We start from the raw sequence: 23278 nt of genomic DNA, 5'->3' as shown, positions 1-23278 counted from the left end.
CAACATTCAATTAACAGGGTGCATGCTCTTCTTCTTCTTTTTATAAAAAGAGGTATGGTTTCTGTCATGATTTAGTTTCCCTTGTGGTTAATTATTCTTTTTCTATGCAATTGGATGGCACAGACATGAAGGAGTCTAGGATTTGAAAATGAAGGGTGTTTATGCTGTTGATGCAGTTTGAAAGGCAAATCCAATAGCTTGCTAATTGGTTATATTTGTGGTATTGTGGTTTTTTATTCCTAGAATCATTGTGATTCTCCTCATTTTACATATTTATCCTCATTTTGCACACATTTATAGTCATTATAACTCATGACAGGTTTGTGGCTTTGGTCTGGTGGTTTCATAATTTCCCTCCTCTTTTCATTCAAATAGATAAGGCAAATTATTGTCTTGTTGCAGTAGCCTTTGGGACAGTTTTCCTTCCCGTGGGTCCCTGGGATCTGTACCAATAATTAGTGTACTAAAAATATGAAGATAGAGAAGGGGGGAGAGCTCTTTCTCCTATCTGTTTTCCAGTGCTTCCCCTGATGCTTGCTGGTGAAGGAAAATTGGGAGAGATTTCTTAGCTGAAGTAAAGTATATCTGGCTTCTGCTACTAGCCGAGAGACCAAGGGCCCCATTTAGTGATAATAATATAATATAATTAATGATATAATTTATTTGTAGCCCACCTTTCCCCAAAGGATTGAAGGCAAATTACAAAGAAAAAACAGTAAAATACAATAAACAAAAAAATATATTTAAAAATAATCCCCTACTCTAATCCACATCCCAGTGATAAAAAGCAAAACAATGTAAAATAACTTACAATATAGGCTAAAAAAATAAGCTAAAATTTAGGTAGAAAATTAGAGCAAAAGCATCTGTTTTCACGGGGTAGACAGGGGCTATCCATATCAAAACAGTAAGACAATAAAAAGGGAAGCTAATCTGGAAAGGTCTGCCAGAAGAGATAGAGGACAAGTTTACACTCTATGATGGAGATATTTTTTCTAATTACTTGAGTAACTTTCTTTCATTTTTTTTTTAAAAACTGTCATTACAGTCCTATGTTATGCATTTGTTGTTGTTGTTGTTTACCTTGTTTCTGCCTTCATGGGGTTTTCTTGGCAAAATTTGTTCAGAGAAGGTTTGCCATTGCCTTCCTCTGAAGCTGAGAGTGTGTGACTTGCCCAAGGTCACCCAGTTGGTTTCATGGCCAAGCCAGGATTCAAGCCTTGGTCTAGAGGCGAAAGGGGCCACTTTTTTCTGTCCCAAAAAGGAGCAGCATTGTGCCATTTCCTTTTTGTCTGGAAAAGCACCAGATTGGGGCCACGGCATGCGGTTACCACAGCCCTGATCTGGCACTCGAAGGGGCGGCCAGAAGCCACTCTTTTGGGGTGGTCAGCTTTGCCCCTCAATTTCTCAAATGAAGTCCCAAATTCAGAATGCATATCTATCACAATCTTACAAGCTACTTTTTGAGGGTGGGGTTAGTCCTTAGATCGCCAATAGAAGACGAATAATATTGACCCATACTCCAGGGTTGCATTGAGGATTGTTTTGATAATATATGTAACATTTTGCATATTTTAATTGTTTGTTAAGGTAGTTTGAATGTTGGACTAAGGGGCAAAACAGACCTTCCTGAAGGAGTTGCTTCTGGCCACCCCTTTGCTCACTGAGTTGAGGCCACGGCAGCCACATGCCACACCAACCTGGCCTTTTCCCCAGCGCAAAAAGGAGTGGCAGAAAACAGCTCCTTTTTATACTGGGTAAAGGGAGCCTTTGCTGCCATGGCAGTGTTTCTTCAGCGTTTCTTTGGTGCAGCATGTGTAAATGTTGCACCGCTGAAACCCTGTGGATCTGCCACACATGTGGTTGGCCATGCGGCTTCCTGGCAGACTGGGGTGTGCTGCTGTCTGAACACCACACCCCAATCTGCTGGGAAGTTGACTTTTCTTGACCATCTGTTTTGCCCCTAGGACTCTGGGAAACTAGGATTTAAATCCTTCTTCAGTCATGGAAATCCATTGGGTGACCATAGAAAAGTCACTTAGATGAAGGCAGTGGGAAACCCCCTCTGAATAAATCTTGCCAAGGAAATTCCTATGACAGGGTTGGCATAACTCAAAATCCACTTAAAGGTACATAACAACAGTAGCATTGCAACTGGAATGGTAACTGTATTGCCATACTCTTGCAAAGATATACTTTCTCTAAAAAGTAATTATATTTGATCTTTTGTTGATTAGACAGCTAAACATGCTAAAATTGCTGTCCCAATTTAAAACAGTATTATCACCCTATCTCTTCCATCAGGCTCACCTAGGGGCAAAACAGATGCCGAGTAAGGGGATGCTTAACGCCACCCCTTTGAGCAGCATATTGGGGCTGTGGCAACTGCACCCCATGGCCCCAATCCTGCATTTTTCTGGGCCAAAAAGAAGTGGCAAAATGCTGCTGCTTTTTGGCCTGGAAAAAGGGTGCCCTTGCCACAGCAGCAATGCCACACCAAAGGAGTGCCACAAAGCCTTGCAGTCAGGTGGGCAGTGTGATCCTGGCATTGGGATGGCTTCAGGGTATGCATCATCCAAACACCATGCTCCCATGGTGCCCCAGCACTTACTGCCAGTCTATACAGCCTCTTAGTCAATTTTAAACAATGAATTTTAAACTGGTATATTTTTAATTTTATGTCTGGATGATTTTAATATATAATGGTTGTCTTAATCCAGTGTTTATGTGTTTTAACCTATGTGTTTAAATAATTTCATGTGTTTAGTTATATATTGTATTTTAATCTGTGTTGTAGTCTGCCTCAAGCTTTGGGGAAAGATAGGTGAGAAATAACTATTGTTGTCATCGTTGTTGAAATTATATTGGTTTGGGAGGCTTTTTTTGTTTTGAGTTTTTAGGAGGGAAAAGCAGGACCTTCCCAGGAGTTGCACAGACATTGTCTAACAGTTAAAACAAGAACTCTACATAGCTCAGTTTCTGACTGACTATGAAAAGATGGACTAGATATTATTATTGCATTCATAAGTGCTTTGGGCTATTTGTGGGTTTTGCTTCTGTTACATTTGTACTGGGTTGTTTCACTTGTATCGAAGACACTGTTTTATGTGCTATGGTGTTTTTAAATTGTTGCAAGTCACCCTGTGACATAGGCACTGTATGACTGGGATAGACATCCATATACATTTTTTTAAAAAAGGCAGTACTGAAGTATTAATAAATAACAACACTGTGTTTTTAATGCTTGAAAATATGAAAAGGAATGGTGAAAAAGTGAATAAAGTGGTAAATCTCCTTCTTAAAGATGCAGAAACTCTGTCTGCTTTTGTTTCTTTGATCTGAATATTTGGATATCGAGGGAAAATAATGTTCCATCCAAAATGAATTGTTTAAGGGAGTTTCATATTGTTCCCCATGAGATAATAAAACTGCACTTAGAACTCCTTTATGCAGCAGATAAAATAGCAGATAAAACAGCACATAAGTGAAAAACAGTAGGCATATTTTTTTAAAAAACTGTATGGCTGAAAGAAAAGTAATTAGCAGAAATACATTGAACTTGCTGTTATTTCCAAAGGCAGAATAATGTGCGCTGTATGTTTTAGCAAATGTGTAATTAGTACGTTTGCCTTATATCTGCCAGTAGAATAGCCCTGGGTGAAACAGAATATTCTTTTTTCCTTGATCTCTTTTATTTTCTGTCTCATATCAGATGCCTCCACAGAGAAGGAAGAAAAGTTAATTAGGATAGGAAAGCCCTTTACCGGTGGACCTGCCAATGTTAGAAAGCCCCAGAACGTTTTATTTTTAAAGAGAAAAAGGGACTGGAGTATGGAAGGTGCATGCAGATAGTGCAAAATATTAAGGTTTTAGAGAGAGAGAGAGAGAGTTCCTAAAGGTGGGTGCTGCCACATAAAAGTCCCTGTCCTACACATTTCCACCAACTACACATCCCTTGGCAGCAGGATCTGCCAAAGGACCATTAGAACAGGCAGTTAACTACAGGCACGTCCACAAGAGAAGAAATGGTCTGATTAAATGTGAGTATATCTATGGCCTGTTACAGACAGCCAAAATAAAGCTGCTTCGAGTCACTTTGGAGGTATGGTATTTCAATGATACATGCATCCTAAGAGTCCAAAGGCCGCACCAAAGCCACGCTCCAGTCCTAAGGACTGGAGTGCAGCTTTGGTGAAGCTTCCAGACTCTTAGGACTCATTCATCATTGAAATACCATACCACCAAAGTGACTCGAAGCAGCTTTATTTTGGCTGTCTGTAACAGGCTTTAGTCACTGATTTTAGCTGTATATAGCTTATTTTTCTATATCTCAACTAAAAATACATATAAAAATGCAATCTTCAAGCACTTGGCAAACACAGAAGGTGATCCATGGCTGCATTCTGGTTGACCACCCTGTTCTAAATCCAATGACTAGTCTCGTTTACTAGGGTAGATCCATTTAATCAATGTAAATACCATTCAGTAAATGTTGTTGTTGTTGTTGTCTACCTTCAAGTTGTTTCTGACTTGTGATGACCCTAAGGCAAATCTATCATGGTATTTTTCTGGAGCTGAGAGTGTGTGACTCACTGAAGGTCACCCAATGGATTTCTATGGCTGCGTGGAGAATCAAACTTTGGTTTCCAGAATTGTAGTCCAATGCTGAAACCACAAGTTCTCTCATCAATTGATCCTAAGGGAATATACAATTTGAAACTGGCAGTTGGTCCATATGTTTCTGTTAACAGCAATAACCTAGAAAGATATGAGTTGTCCTAACTATTTGGCGTTAACTTGGATAAGCGTAAATATGACAAACCATAATCATGAAGCAACCTACACCCATCCCTGAACTATTGGATTATTTTTCAGGCAATGGGTATGCTAACTGTGTGTTATAAATGTCCAGAACAATTTACAAATGCATGGGCTTTTATATTTGCATTAGGTTATGTCCTCCCAAAAAAAAAAAAAATGTCATTTGAAAATGTGTGATCATTTTCTGCCAGCATTGCCGCAATTGTGTAATACAGATTGAATAATGTAATGCAGTATAGAAGGTGCTACCAACAAATAATAAATGGGATGAAGGTGCTACCAACAAATGTTAAATGGGATGAAAATCTTTCTCATTAATTCAGAATCTTCAGCAAATATCGAACTCCCAAATGTTTACACAGTTAAGATTGCCATGATATCTTTAAGTCACCTCTGAAACATATTGCATATTTCCATTTAACAGCATGTCTCAGGTTAAGGCTCTCATTATGCAATCCGTATATAAAAGTTATATCCATTTATAGTAAAAGATATAACAATTCATAGTGGATTTAAACTCCATTCCTCTTACACAACACAAGGATACTCAGAGCGGTAGTTATTAAGCATTCATTTTGGGGATGGGTAAGAATTGCATTTCATTTTGTTTAGGATGCCAGTTTTTTTTTTACAAAATTCATACTTTTTCATATTTAGGATAGAATTTAGATATTAAAAGAGAATGAAGTCAAACAAATCCATCTATCCTGGCTCAGTTCTTTTGAGTGCTTCATTCTTCAGTGTTTGAGATTGAATCCTTGTGGATTTAAACCATGGTGTTGATATGGAATTAGGATTGTCACTTCTTTTTTTCCTACAGAGTCCTCATCTTTAACAGGCGGGAACAACATGGCCCTTTCTGTGATCAAAATAGCTGTAGAGATGGAATTCTTCACTATTTTCCTTTTTGAAGGAAGAACAAGTTGCTGAAAGGCAATTTATATCTGTGTAAGGGGATATACTTATGCAAGAATTATAATTTTGTAGTTGTATCACAGAACACTGCTGGTAGTTGGCTTGCTTGCTAGGTTGTTCAGTTTTTGTTTTTGTTTTAAAGCTCACAGGTCTTTCTCTTTCCTTTGTGGGACTTCTTCTGATTGATGAAGGCATTAACAAAGTTACATTCATTACTGAATGAAATAATGGATTGTGAACAGTTCTATTACAAATGTAAAAACATTTGCCATCAAGTCACACACACAAAAAGCCCGTCAAGTTATGTCTTGCAAGGCCTTCAGTGACACATGCACAATTTTCATATTTTATTGTGCAATTGGTATCTCTCTTTCTCACAATGCTGATCAGTGAACAAGGAACAATACCCTCTGTTGTTTGGTTAAATTTACATGGTGCTTTTGTTATCAGACATTCATATTTACAATATTGCTACTTGGATCAAAATGTTTCCCCCCCAAATGGGTGATTCTCAGTTCTTGCTTCACAACACTCCTCCTTGTCATTTCTATGCTGTAATGTGATGATTTCAAATGGGTACAACAACAAAGCTATGTCTCAGATTTGTTTGTCAGATGCAAGTGATGACAAATGAATATTAATTGGGTGGTGAAGCATGGCTCCATAATTGTTCTGTATGGACAGCAGAGACGTTCCATTTAACTGGCTGGGAGCCTTGTAGCAATGTGGGGACAGTGTGTCCTTGCTTACTTCTCATCACATTTTCACCCACACACTAAAACGTGTAACTCCACAATGTTAGATACAAAATGTGTGGTAATGAGGCAATACAATACAGTGTGTGGCTTGCTCACTTATGTGATTTCCCTTTCTTAAAAATATATTTTTTTTATTAAAGGTTTCCCACACAGAATAAAAGATTGAGGTGTTTGATAACAAAGAAAGAAAAGAAACAGGGTAGAAACAGTCTGTGACATTCACCTGTGTCCCTTTATGGTGTGAGTGGGATGAGGCTTAATGGAAGGAGAAAAGAGAGGCCTCGGTTTTTAAATTTAATTTAAAAAAAGTTTTAAATTAAAAATAATATTTTAAAAAATACCATTTACCAAATTTTCACTTCAACCACATAAAACTAGGTACAGTGGGCCTTTTATATATGTGGGGGATCCATTCCAGCATTTAGGCTGTGTGTGTGTGATATTGTAATTTAAAAAATATAATTTAAATTTTGCTAGTTGTTTATGTCACAACTATTACCATTACATTCAGTAATATATAGGAATTAGGATTAATGAGTACCATTAATGCAAAAATTTTTTACTAAGCTTTCTGTATGGTGTGGTATGGGATGATGCCAATGTGTGTTGGGGGGGGGGGTGACACCATGAGGTACTGCACCAGATGATGTCAGCTGCCAATGTGATTTGATCTAGTCAACCATATCTCCCAAAGATTCAAGATCTTGGACCACTCCTTTAAAGGTAGACATGGGAGCCTCTGTCATTCCCCCCATGGACATATTATATTGATTACATTGGTTTATCCTAATTCACTCTGGGAACTGAAGGTCGGAGGTGGAACAAACATCAGATTTATTATGAGAAAATAGGAGTACCTTTCTTATAAAAGACCACCTTGTGATGGTGTTTTTCACTTTGTTGATTTCTAGGGTTTTCGTGACATAAATGGAATTAGACTGAATGAAAAATAGATGCTCAGTGTTCCTGGAAGCAATATTGATCTTTGGATATTCCAGTTTTCAGTACTTGATATGTTTTTTTACTGAGAAGCCATTACTTAATATCATGGGATGGGGTGTTGGTTGATGCAGGAATATGCCTTGTGCTATTCTCTCTCTCTCTCTCTCTCTCTTTCTCTCTGTGTGTGTGTGTACCTTTCTTGTTCCACTTTCATGGCAATCCAATCAATTAACTTTAATAAACTTTGACAACTGTCAAGATGAATTAACAACTTTCTGAATCATTGGCATCTTCCTTCTTGAAGAATCAGAACTCAGACTTTCTGGTTTCATGACCAATAGGGAGTTAAAACTAAAATGATGGATAATCACTCATTTTTGACAGTAATGTCTAAAGGGCAAGCAAGAGACACTGAATCATATCCTTCACTGTCTCTGTACACCCTTGTTTCAAGATCATCTGGCTTTCAAACACCTCTTCAATTCTGCTTGTGGCATCTAGAATCACAGGTCATATGCGACTTAAAAAATGTGTGTTACATTTAATTTCCTTTATCTCAATCCAGCTCTTCTCTCTTGCTTCCAAGGCTATCTATTTTTTTAATTTCAGTAAGCATCATGCATATATACCCTTTTGCAGGCATGAAACACAGCATTAAGTGAATGTTTAACCAGTGGCAGTGGGGTGAAACAGGTTCTTTCACCCATGAACCCAATAATTCAGCTACACACAGAATATTGTAGATACATTGGCTACATAAAACAAAATTCAAAGTATTAGTATTACCTAGAGATGAAAATAATATTTGGAAAAAATTGAAAAAAAAATTATCAAAAATGTGTTTCTTGGGGACAAAAATCCTGGACTGATGAAAATCTTCATGGTTTGTAATTTATTTTGTGCAAAATTTTCACATCTCTCCCCCCCCCCTCGTATTTGGCCCAGAAAACAGCATTTTTGTACAGGGAACTGAGTTGCATAGACAGTGCAGTATTTTCTGCATGTAAAATGTTTTCTGCATGCATATTTTGCACAGAATAAGTCCAGAATTTTGAATAGTCTTTGAAAGCTACAGTGGGAAGACAATTGCTAAAATTACCCATTGGTACTTCAAAAATGACATTAACAAAGAACTATATCCCTGTAGTAAGCTACAGAGCTCAAGACCTAGGCATTTAAAGGATCACTGACCGCTCTGTGATTTAAGATCATCTGGATGAATTCTGCTTGTAGTGTATCCTTTTCATGGCTTGCAGCAAGATAGGGCTGTTTTTGTGGTGGCACTCCCATTGTGGGAGAAATCCCATTGTTCCAGGCACTTTTGACTTCCACATAGTAATTAAAAACTTACCTGTCTGTAGATCCTTCCATGGAATAAGCAAGTATTTATTCTTTTATTGCTGCTTGTTTGTATTGGACTTTACCAGACATTTTCACATGAGATTTTAGATATTTGTAATATTAGATTTGAGAGTATAGCGTAGATATGTATTTGTGACTTGAGATTTATGATTTTAGGCATTTGTAATTTGCCTAAGTTTGTGTTTTTATATAGATGGTTAGTCATGCTAAGCTTGTATGAGGAAGTGTGGGGTATAAATCAAAGAAATCAGCATCAGCATCATCATCTCTTTTTTAAAAAAAGCCATATCAGTAACATATGAAAATAAGAAAACCCCAGATCAGTTAGAGTAAATGCCTATCTAGCGCATCATTCATTTCCTACATTGGGCAATCAATTTCCTTTGGGAAGTCCACAGCAGGACAAAAGTGTCATAGCATCTTCCTGCTCACGTTCCTTAGCAACTGGTTTTTATACACATAGTGAGGTATTCAGTAGCATATGGCAACACCTTTAAATAAATTATCACAAGATGTGCATGTTACAGTTACAAGCTTTTTGTTAAAAGGCTTTAAAAGTATTTAATATTACATGCACAGAAGGGATTTGGATTGCATTTAGAGATATACCCTTTTTACTTGATATTGGTCAACTGGTTAAGCTTCACCTCTTTGCCATTGTGTGTTGATTTTTCATAATCTCTGGTTGTGAAAATCTCCACAGCTACCCTCCCTCCCTAGTTTGAGCAACACACAGTGCATTCCTATTCGTGTCTACTCAAATGCCAGTGACACTGAATTCAGAGGGATTTGCTTTTAAGTATGTCAGTATGGGATTGCAGTCCTATTTATTTCTTCATTGCCGAGGTCCCAGGCAGAGTAGAGAGTTAAAACAGAACTCCACAGTAAATTGCTGCTGACTATTGGATGTTAACAAGCACTACATTGGCTCCCTCCAATACAAATGGTTGTGTTACAAGAACAGAATGAAAAGGAGTGGACCAAGAGGGGGAAAGCTGCTCGTGAGAGCAACACTGTGCCAGTAATGTTTTCCTCATCTGAGTTGCAAAGAATGGTGTATTTGTTTTGCAACTGACCATGGACACATTAAAATTAGATGTGATCAGGACAGTAAAAGGAAGAGACGGGAAGGGTAGATAGACAAACCTGCCTGTTTGGATTTTCTAAAGAATGGTTCAGGAACTATAATCTCATAGGGATTACTGTATGTAAACGTATATAAATGATCGCTATAAATTATTGTCTTTACATGAAAATTTAAATCTTTGAAGATTCAGGAGGATCATGGCCACAACAAGCTGGGATGCTTCAGAACAACCCAGATCAGCAGGTAGGCAAGGCATGTGCAGAGCTTGGGATATTGTTCCAAAAGGATTATTAAGTTATTGTTACCATTCCAGAGTCCTTACAGTAATTAATTGCTAATATACCTACCAGTTTCAAAGGAAGCTTCAAAATTAAATACTGGACATGTAAAAACAAAACAAAACTGTCTGGGCATACAGTCCTCCCCACTGTCATAGCCAGCTTAGTCCATTTTGCTGCTTGGCGCAGAACAGTAAATTGAACTCCCTCCTCACCTAACTCACACAGTAGTCAGAGCCATCCTAGATATTCTGGCACATGAGACAGAAAACCCCATGAGCATCTCTCCTCATCCCTCATAGTAAAAACCACAATAAGCACTAACTAAATAACTGACAATTTGATGCCCTTTCATGGAATTCCAAATCTGCTGCCTGATATGCACCTGCCTAATGTTAGAGTGGGCCCTGCCTTGTCCATTGTGCTGCTTTGCACTTTATTTCTGTCAATATTATAGTAATCATTTATTTTTAAAAAAATCTATTAATTAATAATATACCTATATACTCGACTATAAGTAGGCCTCATGTATAAGTTGAGAGCAGGTTGTGGGGCCAACACTATGGATTTTTATATGACCTGTGGATAAGTCAAAGGTAAAACTTAGGAGCATGTAACAAAGGATCTAAATGATGAAGCAAAGGAAAACAATGCCAATGAACTTATAAAATTCCAGTAGGCATAACTTTGTGCTCACTTCAAAGACTGGATCGATGAGAGAATAGAGGGAGGTCAGTGCTTCCAGGACAAATTACACTCTTTCCTTTCACAGAAGATGATTCCCTTTTTTTAAAAAAAAAATGAGAGTTAAAATACAGTACCTACAATCACCCGTGGATAAATCAACTCATTTTTTGGAGGGTCAATTTTTTGACCAAAATTTCTAGACGTATACATGAGTATATACAGTAAATCTATTATTGTAAATTAACACATGCAAAGTTACATATTTCGTCTTCCTTTTTGGAAGTGGAAACCCTCTGATTTACATGAGCCACTCTAATCTACTTGTGAACTGCAGTTCAGTAATATGTGAGGTGAAATAGTTCAGTTTGTTCATTGGTTCATAAATACAGGAACTACATGGCAGAATATTCAGGAACATTTAAAACGGTGCAGAAGATGACTGCCTTCAAATCACAGATAACAACTGAAATGTTGTTCCCCAGTTCTTGCTTGCTTGCAGATGAAGAGAGGGAATAGGTAGGAAAAAGACATTCTCTCTGACTAATCCATATACACATCAGAACTGGGGAACATACAACCATTTCCATGAGGAAAATGTAATTAAACAATATCTTTTTGGAGTACAGTTCCTAAATGCACTGGAAAATTCTGAGATTTGTACTCCAAAAAAGGAAGCTTTTTCCATGCTCTGGTTAGCAATGATGGCTAGTGGCTTTTTTATGTCAGTGGGGAGATGGATCCACTCTGCATTTCAGGCTGAACTCTAAAGGAACTATTTTGGAGAGAGTGTCCAGCACCTTGGATAACTCCATTTAACTCTGAATAAAAACCCAGAGTGGACTCACTGCCCCAAAGAAAGGGAAGCCATCAGCTGTCACTGCTGGTTACACACTGAAGAAAAGCCAGTGTACAAAGTAGCACTTGACAAATGCTGGTTAGTTTGTTCTGCTTCCTAAGCATTTACAAAGCAGTTTTGTGAGTCAGCCACATGTGACAGACAGGCTGGCTTGATAACTGTGGAACACACTGAGAACTATTTTACTGAAATTGAACACTAACAAATTGGAAAAAGGGCTCTAACTGGCTGTTTCTCTGGGGAGGATAGAAATCATGCCAAGGCTGGCCATTTGCTTCTAAACACATTTCCAGTACTTCGAAGCAAGTCCTATTTATTATCAAGCACGATTTGCCTAGGCCTAAAGCTTGTCACTGTGGCATCTCGTGGCTTATAAGAAGTGGCATGAATTCAGCTTGAAGGTCAAGCCAGGGCACTACTGCTCTCACCTGCAAGTGGTTTTTTTTTTAATGTTTCTGATCTTCTGGAAACCAGCAATATATGTAATCCCTATTAGTGTTTCATATAGATAAATAGATATACCTTATAGGCACTGTTTGGAAAAATGTGGTAGAATCAATAGTTAATGCATTCTCTGCCACACTGAATGAGCTCAAACAGCATATTTTTTTTCTTTAACAAAACGCTCAAATTTCTTTATGGAATCATTAAAAGGGTTTGCCTCACTATAAAAGTCAGAAGAGGGTCCTGGAATAGAGTTGCCTAAGGATGAAAGAATATTCAAAGTATATGAACAATAATCAGAGCAACAGTTCTTTTACGTGTCAAGAAACCATGATAAGAAGATGCTCATCAGTGCTACTGATGAGAATATTCCAGGTTTGGGACTAAATCTGTGCAATATTCACTAGTGGATTTTGTGTGTGTGTGTTTGTGCATGCATGCACATCAACAAGCATTTTCTAAAACTACTCATTGCTTCCTTTGAGAAGAAAAGTACTTCTCAAAATACCTTTGAGAAGAGAAGAATTACATCCCAAGTACTCCCTCTGCCTTCCTGATACAGTATTTGTTGTTGTTATTAACCATGGTGACCCTGTCGATGAGACATCTCCAAGACACCCCATTCTCCACTATTTTTCTTAGTTTCTGCAGATTCATTCCCATGACCTCCTTAATTGAGTCCATTCATCTAACATGTGGTCTTCCTCTCTTTCAAATTCCCTCCACTTTTCCCAGCACTATTGTTTTTTCCACTGAGTTGTGGCTTCTCATGATGTGGTCAAAATGCAACAGCCTCAGTTTAGTCATCTTTGCCTCCAGGGAAATTTCAGGCTTGATTTATTCTAGGACCCACTTATTTGTTCTTTTTGCTGTCCATGATATCCTCAGCACTCTTCTCCAGCACCACATCACAAATGTATTTATTTTCTTTTAGTCCATTTTCTTAATTGTCCAGCTCTCACAGCCATACATGGTAATGGGAAATACAATTGCTTGTACAATTCTGACTTTCATGTTTACTTTTTGCTCATATTTTTGCTCTGTAGGACCTTTTCTAGTTCTTTTATAGCTGCCCTTCCCATTCTTAGTCTTCGTCTGATTTCTTTACTGCAGTCCTCATTCTGATCTATGTCTGAGTCTATGTCCTCATTGTCTACATTGAACTTGTTAATATCCTCTGTGGTCATTATTTTTGTTTTCTTTATGTTCAACAGTAAGCCTGCCTTTGCACTTTCTTCCTTGATTTTCTTCAGTAATTGCTCTAGGTCTGCAATGTTTTCTGCTAATAAATAGTATAGTGTCGTCTGCATATCTTAGATTGTTGATGTTACTTCCAGCTATTTTCACTACTCCCAGAATTTGAACACCTGAATGCAGCTACAGTTAACCTGCAAAGGGAATCTAAGCGAGAAAAACAATAAAAAAACTCTGACCCAGCGTCTCTCAACCAACAGTATATATATCCCACTCTCTTCCATGCCAGCATTTTTGGAAGATGCCAGCCACAGCTGCTGGGGAAACATCAGGAATAAACTCTTCTAGAACATGGCCTCATAGCCCAAAAAACCCACAAAGAAATTATGGATGCTGGCCATGAAAGCCTTCAACTTTACATCTGTCTCAGCTCTTCATAACTTTTATTTAATTTCTGTTTATGTTAGTGTTCATGGTATCTTTTATTTATCTCTATCTTTTGCTTTGTAATACAGGGAGGGGGGAGGTCTAATAGGCTATTTATAAAAGGAACCAGAGGACGTCCCAATCAATAGATCACTGCAAATCTCTTCGTCAGGTTATTTCTGAGTACTTAACTGATGAACAACATGGTTCTTTATTAGCAGTGACTGCAGCAGGTTCCTGAGCTTCTCAACTATTTACAATAGTAAATATTGCTTCTGCCTATTCAGAGGTATGCTTCAAAGCTTAGATTTTAAGCTCATCAGGCTAGGATTTGTTCTTCTGGTTATATTGCTCTGTAAAGCAAAAATAGTGCTGCTTAAACACCAGCATAAAGATAAACAATTTTATGTTTTCAGTGCCCTCATCCAGTGAACATAGATAGTCTGAAATTGGAATTTTCAAACATGAAAGTATAACTATTCATTAACAAATCTTTTGGTTAGTTTAATATAGAACAGATGGGAGAGAGAGAAAGAGAGTGAAAAGCAGAGCAACTGTTTGGGTTTTGTTGTCGTCGTTGTTTTGTTTTTTAAAGCCATAACAAAAATCCTGTCTGCAGGTTGACACAGGAGAAGCATCTGGCCTATAATTCTTCATTGCACTGAACTCATATTGACATCAGTGGGAGTTCCAGGCTCAGAAGCCTTGCAGCATCAAGTCCCAAGTGGTGGCTGTGCCAATTTGTTTCCATGTTGGTTGCCAAGCTGCATTCTCAAGGGGAAACTATCAATACTTAATATACTCATTCAGCTAGTTGAAATATTACTGGTTTGCAAGAGTCCACTTTCCACATAGCCAGTCTAATCACCCTAAAGTCATTAGATCCCATCTGATCTTGAAAGCAGGGTCAGTCCTGGTTAGTATTTGGGTGGGAGGCTGCCAAGGAATAGTGGGTGCTGGGGGCTATGTTTCTGAGGCAGGAAGTGGCAAAACCACCTTGGAGGACTTCAAATAGATCTTTGGGCTGGGAGAATAGCAAACACAGGTCCATGTAAGCAATTTTAAAATGATTCAAATTGGGGTCAACAATTCTTAAATGGGATCTGACCTGGAGAGGACTGACCATGAATGAGGTCTTAAAGTTGTGTGGAAAATTCAGTGAAAATGTCAACTCAAAGTGCAGTTAGTATGAAAAGTCTATCTGGAATATAACTGAAAAAGTAATAAAAAATAAATAAAACTGTCAGTATCATATGCCCTTATGACACATTTTGTACAACAACAGTTGGAATACTGTATTTTGTTATGGTCACTGCACCTAAAAAAATTAATATTGTGGAACTTGAAAAGATGAAGTAAAGGGCAAACAAAATGATCTAGACTCCGGAAAAAATCTTCTGGGATGAATAGTTACAATGTCCAGGAGCTATTGGGGGGGGGGAGAGAAAAGGGGGCCATGATAGAAGTGTATAAAATTATACCTAGTATGGAAAAGGTGCATGGGAAGAAGTATATACCTTGAGTTATTCTCTAAAGCAAAATGATGGAAGTTATAGGACAGAAAAAAGTACATTTTCACAGAAGATATGCTTAAATGGTAGAACCTGATCCCATTAATGCTGAAGTAGAGACTAGTGGCTCTGATATTGGTAAGGCAATGAATACATTTCATGTTTGAGTGGCAGCTGTTCAAGTTTCTGGACCAATTTTTGGATTAGGTTTCATCATGTTTTGTACCTTTCAAAGTATGAACAGAACCTTGGAACACATTCACTATCCCATTTCTTAGGACTGGAGCGTGGCTCTGGCACGTCTTCTGGACGTTTAGGATGTATGCATCATTTAAACAGCATACCTCCAAAGTCACCCAAAGCAGGTTTTTTTGGGCCTGTCTGTTTGGGCCCATATGTCCTGTGAAAGAATTTGGTTGTAACAACAAAGAAGTGGGTGGTTTGAGAAAAAAAAGAGAGAGAAGTTTGTTTAGTAATTATAACAAATAAGAATTAAGTCTGCCTGGACTTTGAAAGTGTGTATAGCTTAATTAGACAGTTTTAAAGTTTTTGGATCAGATATGACAATAAACATCACTGGGTAGGATCTATAGTTTTTTAATAGAGGTTTTCTGAGTTTTAATTTTTGAAGCCTGGTTTCTGAAATAAGAATCCTGCTGGACTTGACAAAAGTATTGCAACCAACCATGATTGTACTTTCTTCTCTTTTTTTGACTGACTGTAAAAATGGGTCTATGAATGTGTTACTATTCAGAACGATTCATATCCTTTAGTATAGATTTTGGACATTCACCCTATGTCATGTGTCTTTTGCAACACAAGATTTTATAGGCTAGTTTGTACTATACATCTTAGATCAAATCCAGACCATTATCTGGAGCTGGTATGATACTTTGCTTCTACTGTTCATAGACTATAGAATAGAATAGAATAGAATAGAATATAGAATATAGAATAAATATAGATCAGTGAATGGAACCAATAGGTATACATACAATTCTATGAGTATACATGGAAATCACACAGTTGATTCTTCAAGCTGTTTCTGATTTATGATGGCCCTAAGGCAAACGTATCATAGGGTTTTCTTGTCAAGATTTTTTCAGAGCAGGTTTGTTTTTGTCTTTGCTTTTGACTTTCTCTGAGGCTGAGAGAAGGTTCATGTGATCAGAGTCACAGTTCAACTCTCCAACCACTACACCACTCAAGTTCTTCACTGGGTTGATTTCCCCCCCCCCCCCCCCCCCCCCCGGAAAGAAAAGTCCCATTTATTTTCTTGAGTTTAGTTAATTTATTTCTGAATTATTGTTTCTCACAAGGGGTGCCTTTGCAACTTTGCAGTGCTATTTTCCCCCCAAGGCTAACCTCTACATTGCAAACACTAAGAACTAACAATGAATGCAGTCACTTTGGAAAGGATGAAAAGATCTGCTGTATAGCCTGAAACATCAAATCATGATTTATAATTTGCATAGATCTTCAATGCCTGTCTGTTTTCAACACTTTATGCTGCCTCAGTGATAAGCATTTTGTGAGCTATCAGAAAAATAAAATAGCTTTCATTGGCTGAACTTCTCTCCCCCTCTACTCAAATAGAAATGAAGCTTAAGAAACTCAAAAGAAATTTCTATTGATGAAGTCAATTTTAGAAACTCAAAGGTCACGTACTTGTGAAAAATGCCAAATTCTATTGTATCAAGAAAAGCAACAGCAAAAGAGAGAAAGTATGAAACTATGAACATTTAAATTTGTTTGACAAACATTCTTAATAAACAAGAATACTAAATCTCACTTTCTTTTTCAACTATGTTGTAACCATCCCAAGGATAGTGTAACTGAGATGCTCTGAAATATTGATTTTTATCTTTAGCTTGTTTGTATCATTTTATGGTTTGTCTAATATATTTTTGTCATGCAAAATGCGGCTGCCCGACTCACCTGGGCCAGTCCAGTTGCTTGGGGGGGGGGGGGGGCCATTAGGCTGCTTCAGCCTGTTGGGGGTAGGACTTCCAGCCACTGCACAGGACTACAAGTCCTGGTGACCTTTGCGACCAGAGGTCCCACCCCCTTTGCTCGATAGGGCCTCCCTGATTGGCTGGGAGGCTGGGGAGGGGCGAGACTTCCACCCGGTGATGGCCCTGACTGGCCTTTGGCCCTATTTAGGGCCACATGGCTGGGCTGGTCAGCGCCATTCAGACAGATTCTCCTCACCCTCCCTCCCTCCAATTGGATCATGGGTTCCAAAGTGCTGTCACAACTGCAGAGCATACCTGTCTTTATTACCATTAAATGCCATGTCTGTGTGTCCTCTTCTCTAATTTTTCTCATACCAATGGCAAACAATGTGAATTCTGGATAAATATAAATGAATTCTTGGCCTCCAAGTCAGCACCATATTTAAGCAATGTGCATGGTAACCAAGATATTGGCCAGTATAAAGCCTTGAGAGGAAATACAATTTAATTGCAAAGTTCCCACAACTTTAGAGAGATCCATAGGTCCATAGACCCATAGAGCTGGCATAAGTACCCCATCTGGCTTCTTTTGTTCTGAGAGTCACTGCTCTTTTCCCCCATGGAATGCTAAAATGCATTGTCTCCTTTGTACTTTTTTCCTGAATTGCAGTTGTGACACCAAAGCTCTCTGACAAAGAAGGCTAAATGTTTCACAAAACAACAAATCCCAGAATTCCATAACATTGAGCCATGGCAATGTCTCAATGTCTTGAGCAGTTAAAGCCACATTAATCTGCCTGAATTCTGCAGTGTAGATGCATCCACTTTCAAAGCCTTTCTCCTCTCTTTTTCTTTCCTCCTCCTCCACCTTGAAGCCTCCTGGCCAGAACTTCAGACTAATCATGAATTAACTGCCTGCTTGGTAGGTTGATCACCCTGACCAATCCAGACAAAGGCAGCTATTCCCTCATGATCTTTTGCCTCTTAATCATTGGGAGCCTGCAATCTGATTAAAGAGGGCTTCTCAGTCTACCTCTGTGGAGCAAGACACCTTCAGTTTCTATCCCAGAGGTCATTCTATTTCTGTAGTGGGCTAGCATAAATGTGGCAATTATAGATGTAGGTCTATGACCATCACTTGTGATGAAGCTCTATAATAAGAGTAGAACCTTCATAACAAAAGTAGAATCTCCATAACAAGAATATACAATCAGCCCTTCTTATACACAGATTTTTTTGCACGGATCCAAACATCCATGGTTTGAAAATGTTTCAAAAAAGTATAAATTTCAAATATCAAACCTTGATTTTCCATTTTTTTTAATAAGGGACACCATTTTGCTATATCATTATATTTAATGGGACGTGAGCATCCACAGATTTTGTTATCCACGGGGGATCTTGGAACCAAACCTCAGCATATAACAAGGGTCCACTGTACCATTAAATAGCAGTTGCTGGGGGACAAGGAGAAGGATATTAACATAATGTTCTGTTCCTGATTAGCCTTTCATAAATGTGAGATGCTAGAAAGACTTGAGTCTGGTCTCACAGGGCTGTTCTTATATTCTGATGATTACTTTAACGATTTACAAGAAAGTAAGCACAGGGCCCAAAGTAGAAGTGCAGTTTCAAATAATCTTCTAATCTTCCCCATAGTGTCTTATCATTCTTAGTCTTTTCTCTCCTAATCTTTCAGTAGTAGCCTTTTTAAAAATGGCAGTTTTGGAACCATAAAGAGGGTTAATGTCTGATGATCTTCATGGAAACTTTCCATAGATTCCTGCTACAGTTGCTGTTGTGTGCCTTCAAGCCATTTCCAACTTTTGAAAACTCTAAGATGGGATATTTCTGACAAGATTTGTTCAGAGGTAAATTTGCCATTGTCTTCCTTTGAAGCTGAGAAAGTGTGACTTGCCTAAGGTCACCCAGTGGGTTTCCATGGCTGAATGGGGATTTCAACCCTGATCACTAGGATCCTAGTCCAACATTCAAACCACTACACCATGCTGGCTTTTCATGTTGCTTTGTATATTACAATTCTTCCTTCCTTCCTTCCTTCCTTCCTTCCTTCCTTCCTTGATACAGAAAAATAGCACTCAAAAATCTGAATGTCCACTTTCCCTACAATGTTCACTGACTTTAATTTTCAAGCGATGTGATACATATTCAGAATAAATGTTTTAAAGTTCACAGCACAGAATTCCAACAATTAGTTTAAGCCACATTCTGCCTTGTATAGTAACAGTGTACAATAAAAAAGCAATAGTAAATGGGCTGTTATGAACTGATCAAGTGCATTCTAATTGTGTTTTAGCACTCCATACTAATATTACTTCAGCTTGACCTTCTACCTGGGTAAAGCTATTTCATAAATTACTCTGTTTCACGTGCATTCATCATATCATTGCAAAATTCTGCCCCAAGCGGGAAAAAATTGCATGGGAAACGCATGCAAATTAAGGGTCTCCCCCAGACCCAAATTAGAACTCATTTACTTGAACCTGCCTCTTGCTAGCTTCAATGTGGAAAGGAGCTGTTTTAACATGGCCCAGACCAGCAGTTGGTGTAGCTGAAAAAGATAGGTTACATCAGATCTAATCCAGTTAGTGTGACCCTTTATACAAACCAGATTCAAGGGAGCTCATCAATTTCCACTGTGTCACCTTTTCCCTAACTGGCTCCCTCATCGTTTCTGTACCAGAGACAGACATAAAATATAGTTAAAATGCGCTATGGAAGCACATTTCATACATTGATTACAATTCAAAATAATGCAAATCTCCATGAAAACAGAAGGGTTGAGAGAGGAATATACCTCAGATCAGCAGATGTCAAGGTAATATAGCAGCAGCAGACAAACTTTGGCCATTCATAGAATAATAGAGTCATAGAATCGTAGAGTTGGAAGAGACCACAAGGGCCATCCAGTCCAACCCCTGCCATGCAGGAAATCTCAATCAAAGCATCCCCAACAGATGGCCATCCAGCCTCCGAGGGAGTATGTTCCACTGTCGAACAGCCCTTACTGTCAGGAAGTTCCTCCTAATGTTGAGGTGGAATCCCTTTCCTGTAGCTTGCATTCATTGCTCCGGGTCCTGTTCTCTGGAGCAGCAGAAAACAAGCTTGCTCCCTCCTCAATATGACATCCCTTCAAATATTTAAACAGGGCTATCATATCACCTCTTAACCTCCTTTTCTCCAGGCTAAACATCCCCAGCTCTTCTCATAGGGCATGGTTTCCAAACCCTTCACCATTTTAGACGCCCTCCTTTGGACATGCTCCAGTTTCTCAACATCCTTTTTGAATTGTGCTGCCCAGAACTGGAAACAGTATTCCAGGTGGGGCCTGACCAAAGCAGAATAGAGTGGCGCTATTATTTCCCTTGATCTAGACATTATGGCGCGTTACAGATGCGCCGAAGGGGCATATTAGGGTTAGGAAGGGACGTAGTAGGGTTGAGAAGGGATGTCACTTCCGGACGCCCCTCAACCCTAGTACGGACCAAGTCCGCACAAAATGGCAGTGCTCATCCACACGGGGGCCACCATCTTGACATAGCGGACATGTTGCATCCGCATGGCGCAAATGATGCAGCGAGTGCGCCATTGGTGCCTTGCGGCATCATAACCGTGGTGCAAAGAGAAGCACCATTTTGGGGCTTCTTTTTGCAGCAAGGAGGAGCCGCGCGGTTAGTACACTGGGGCTCCTCCGCATTGTAAATGGTGGCGGCGGCAGACCGCCCGTTTTGGGCGGTCTGTAATGCGCCATTATATTTTTATTGATGCAACCTAAAATTGCATTGGCCTTTTTAAACTGCCGCATTGCACTGTTGACTCATGTTCAACTTATGGTCTACTTGGACTCCTAGATCCCTTTCACACGTAGTTTCATTCAGTCAGGTGTCCCTCATCCTATATCTGTGCATTTCTTTTTTCTGCCCTAAGTGCAGTATCTTACATTTCTCCGTGTTGAATTTCATTTTGTTAGCTTTGGCTCAGCTTTCTAGTCTATTCAGGTAATTTTGAATTTTGATCTTGTCCTCTGGAGTATTAGCAATTCCTCCTAATTTGGTGTCATCTGTAAATTTGATAAATATGCCCCAATTTTGTCCTCCAAGTCATTGATAAAGATATTGAATAGCACAGGGCCCAGTACAGAACCCTGTGGGACCCCACCAGTCACTTCTCTCCAGGATGAAAAAGAGCCATCCTCCTGAATCCTTTTAACACTGTCCTTGTTGAGGGCATTACTGAGGGTGCCATATCCTGTTCCTTCTCAACTAATCTGCTATCCTCAGGTGTAGTGAAGGATGCTATCCCACTTCAGTTCTGACACAGTGTAGGGTGTAAGGTTAGGGTTAGGGTCTCTGCACGAAATGGCAGAAGGATAGGTCACCTTTTCCTTCACCTTATGCAGCAACCTATCATGAGCAGATGCTGAAACTCACAGTACCTCCTAAATTAAGAGTGCAATTCTCTGCCCCTGGTCCAAAGGGTGGGTGGATACTGCATACCTGGCTGCTCTTTTGCAAGTAGAGAAAAAGATCAACTCACAAAAATGAAGATCTTCCCACGGACATTCTTCTGCGGATGGAGTAATATCTTGCTACCATTGGCATTTGCCACTGGTGTTAAAGGCATAAAGATGAAATTCTGGAGCACATAAGGTGAACTTTGGAGCTATTGAATCTGAAGCTGACTCCTTTGTAAGACACACTTTCAGAATATGGGGGAAATTATACCATCATGAGTCCTGGTGTTATTTTTTTTACTGCCCATTGAACCAATGGAAGGACAAACAAACAAAGGAATGACTAGGACCAACAAGAACAACAAGAAAAGTGAGGAGATGGGTGGAAAGATGCCCTTTCTACTTTCTGACCTCATTGATGCAAATGGGTCAACATTCCCCCTTCTCCCAACTAACCAGACTGCTCTGTAAGTCATATTTGCTTTCAATATGACATGAAACCTGGTACTATGCATTTGTTGAAATTGAAGCCTGTGTTCCACAGAAATAAGAACAGATACTGATGCAGCCTTGGAACCATCTGACTTGAGCTTTAATGAACAAGACAGTAGATGTGCAAAATAAGGGAATGTACATAGAAAGAGCCCTGTAGTGATGCAACCATAAGAAACCACTTTTCATAGGTTATAACATCTTCTTGTCTAGACAAGCAGTGAAATTTCTAGAGGCAGGAGAAATAAACAAGCCTTATACTCAGAAAGCCCTGATACTGTTATATCATCACACACTGTTTGAGATGTAATTTTTTTTTTGCACTAAATTCATATGGATTATAGTACAAAATACCAAACTTGCTCTTTTTTTAAAAATAGTTTATCAGTGTGGCTCTATTAAAATTTGCCAACTTGTCCTTTTCCAGCTCAAGTATAAACCTTAATGGCTTAAATCTGATGTTAAAAGTTCTAATTTATAATTGATATATAGCTTTCAAATCCCGAATATAAAAATTTAAAAGCAGGCAGCACTCTCCTACAGGGGTCAGAATAGTGCATAATAGATATTTCAAGGGATTTGATGTGCAACACATAACTTACATTAAGGTGTTCAGAGCTATCTGTCTTCTCTCTCCTCCTCCCCCATAATCTACTCTGGAAATATTGCCTCGGCTTCTGCTTTCTTCACACATGATATTTCCCTCACTAATCTTATTTTCCAGGTGATCAATTCAATTTCAGAATGTTCTACTGACTTTGGTATTTTTTGGCTGGAATAGCGTCTGTCCCCAATTATAAAGGAAGTGTACAAGATGTTATCAGCAATAGTCTCTCAGGTACTTTATTGATCTCTACCAGGTCAGACATGACTTGACAACTTGGATTTAGACACAGTGCTACAGGCATTCAGTTTTGGTCTCCTTTTAAAAGAAGACCTACCTTGGCTGAAGCGCTTTTTTTTTATAGCTTATAGAATCAGATATATAATCAGATATTACAAAAGCATCTGATCACTGCCCCATTCTTTGAGTTTATAATCTCCATTTTCCTCATGCCTATGTCCCAAATAGCCCC

The sequence above is a fragment of the Sceloporus undulatus genome, chromosome 5 (genome assembly GCF_019175285.1).
Source record: "Sceloporus undulatus isolate JIND9_A2432 ecotype Alabama chromosome 5, SceUnd_v1.1, whole genome shotgun sequence".
Taxonomy (NCBI): Eukaryota; Metazoa; Chordata; class Lepidosauria; order Squamata; family Phrynosomatidae; genus Sceloporus; species Sceloporus undulatus.
The sequence above is the reverse complement of the archived record's forward strand: the minus strand, read 5'-3'. Positions refer to the sequence as shown.